Consider the following 2,500-nt stretch of genomic DNA (forward strand, 5'->3'; position numbering starts at 1 on the left):
CAGGATACATGTTTATATTATGATATATTATATTACATGACCCCCCCAGGATACATGTTTATATTATGATATATTATATTACATGACCCCCCCCCCCCAGGATACATGTTTATATTATGATATATTATATTACATGACCCCCCCAGGATACATGTTTATATTATGATATATTATATTACATGACCCCCCCCCCAGGATACATGTTTATATTATGATATATTATATTACATGACCCCCCCCAGGATACATGTTTATATTATGATATATTATATTACATGACCCCCCAGGATACATGTTTATATTATGATATATTATATTACATGACCCCCCCCAGGATACATGTTTATATTATGATATATTATATTACATGACCCCCCCAGGATACATGTTTATATTATGATATATTATATTACATGACCCCCCCAGGATACATGTTTATATTATGATATATTATATTACATGACCCCCCCCCCCCAGGATACATGTTTATATTATGATATATTATATTACATGACCCCCCCCAGGATACATGTTTATATTATATATATTATATTACATGACCCCCCCCCCAGGATACATGTTTATATTATGATATATTATATTACATGACCCCCCCCCAGGATACATGTTTATATTATGATATATTATATTACATGACCCCCCCCAGGATACATGTTTATATTATGATATATTATATTACCCCCCAGGATACATGTTTATATTATGATATATTATATTACATGACCCCCCCCCCCAGGATACATGTTTATATTATGATATATATTATATGACCCCCCCCAGGATACATGTTTATATTATGATATATTATACCCCCCCAGGATACATGTTTATATTATGATATATTATATTACATGACCCCCCCCCCCAGGATACATGTTTATATTATGATATATTATATTACATGACCCCCCCCCCCAGGATACATGTTTATATTATGATATATTATATTACATGTTTATATTATGATATATTATATTACCCCCCCCCCCCCCAGGATACATGTTTATATTATGATATATTATATTACATGATACATGTTTATATTATGATATATTATATTACCCCCCAGGATACATGTTTATATTATGATATATTATATTACATGACCCCCCAGGATACATGTTTATATTATGATATATTATATTACATGCCCCCCCCAGGATACATGTTTATATTATGATATATTATATTACATGACCCCCCCCCCCCCAGGATACATGTTTATATTATGATATATTATATTACATGACCCCCCCCCCAGGATACATGTTTATATTATGATATATTATATTACATGACCCCCCCCCAGGATACATGTTTATATTATGATATATTATATTACATGACCCCCCCCCCCCAGGATACATGTTTATATTATGATATATTATATTACATGACCCCCCCCCCCAGGATACATGTTTATATTATGATATATTATATTACATGACCCCCCCCCAGGATACATGTTTATATTATGATATATTATATTACATGACCCCTCCCCCAGGATACATGTTTATATTATGATATATTATATTATGACCCCCCCCCAGGATACATGTTTATATTATGATATATTTATCTGCCTTCCCTCCCTCCCTGAGGGAGCCCTTTAATTGGGATTTTAATTTCCTCCCTCCCCTCTGTTTTAATAGGACATCTTCCACTCAGGGGCTTGAAGTGACCTGGAGACTGTAGAAAGGTATTAGAAAGGTATAGGGAGGGAGGGAGGGAGGGAGGGAGGGAGGGAGGGAGGGAGGGAGGGAGGGAGGGAGGGAGGGAGGGAGGAGGGAGGGGAGGGAGGGAGGGAGGGAGGGAGGGAGAGGAGGGAGGGAGAGAGAGAGAGGTTTACAGAGAGAAGGGGTTGAAGAGCTATAGAGAGAGAGAGGGAGACATGGGGAGAGAGAGAGAGAGGGGGAGACATGGGGAGAGAGAGAGAGGTTTACAGAGAGAAGGGGTTGAAGAGCTATAGAGAGAGAGGTATGGGATTGGTGCCAAGAGAGAGAGAAAGAGGGGAGAGAGAACCGTTATTTTCAAGTAGCCATTTCGTCTGTGTTAATTGATCATTCTGTGTATCTAATGTGGCGCCTACTGGCCTCTGAGCCAGGCTGTTCTGACAATGTTATAGTGCTTTATAGGCACTCAGAGAGGAGAGAGAGGGGGGGGTTAGAGATTGAGGGAGAGAGAGGGAGAGAAAGAGGTAGTAATTGAGAAAAGAGGAGATAGAGAGAGATAGGGGAGAGAGGGGGTTAGAGATTGAGGGAGAGAGAAGGAGAGAAAGAGGTAATAATTGAGAGAGAAGAGAGATAGAGAGAGAGGGAGAGAGAGGGGGGGTTAGAGATTGAGGGAGAGAGAGGGAGAGAAAGGGTTAGTAATTGACAGAAAGAGAGATAGAGAGAGAGGGGTGGGGTAGAGATTGAGGGAGAGAGAGGGAGAGAAAGAGGTAGTAATTGAGAGAAAGAGAGATAGAGAGAGAGGG

The sequence above is a fragment of the Oncorhynchus masou genome, unplaced genomic scaffold, assembly GCF_036934945.1.
Source record: "Oncorhynchus masou masou isolate Uvic2021 unplaced genomic scaffold, UVic_Omas_1.1 unplaced_scaffold_3428, whole genome shotgun sequence".
Classification (NCBI taxonomy): domain Eukaryota; kingdom Metazoa; phylum Chordata; class Actinopteri; order Salmoniformes; family Salmonidae; genus Oncorhynchus; species Oncorhynchus masou.